The sequence below is a fragment of the Gracilinanus agilis genome, chromosome 1 (assembly GCF_016433145.1).
Source record: "Gracilinanus agilis isolate LMUSP501 chromosome 1, AgileGrace, whole genome shotgun sequence".
Classification (NCBI taxonomy): domain Eukaryota; kingdom Metazoa; phylum Chordata; class Mammalia; order Didelphimorphia; family Didelphidae; genus Gracilinanus; species Gracilinanus agilis.
Window position 1 is genome coordinate 575,934,110 of NC_058130.1, and position 450 is coordinate 575,934,559.

The window sequence follows — 450 nt, forward strand, 5'->3', positions numbered from 1 at the left end:
GTAATAAGCAAAAAAATCTCATAATAAAAGATGATTATGATAATGAGGACTCTTAGGATACAAAACTAGAAGAAGAGAATGACTTGAAAACAGTTATAAGAAAGGCTTCAAAATAAAACACAGCTTGGGCACAATTCAACTAGAATTCTTAAAAAAATACAAAACCAAAGCTTTTTTTTAATGGCATATATATATATATATATATATATATATGTGACAAGAAGTTTTATATATTATATATGGAGAAAGAGGGAGATGTGTGTGTGTGAGAGAGAGAGGAGAAAAGAAAGCTATTTAAAAAAAAAGAATTGAAAGATGAATTAACAGCAGCTTGATACAAAAGATGCAAATCTTTGTCCAAGAAACAGAATTTCTAAAAATTATACTAATTCTAATAGAAATCATTGATTTCTCAAGATTAAAATAAATGCTAAAACAAAGTTAAAAGAT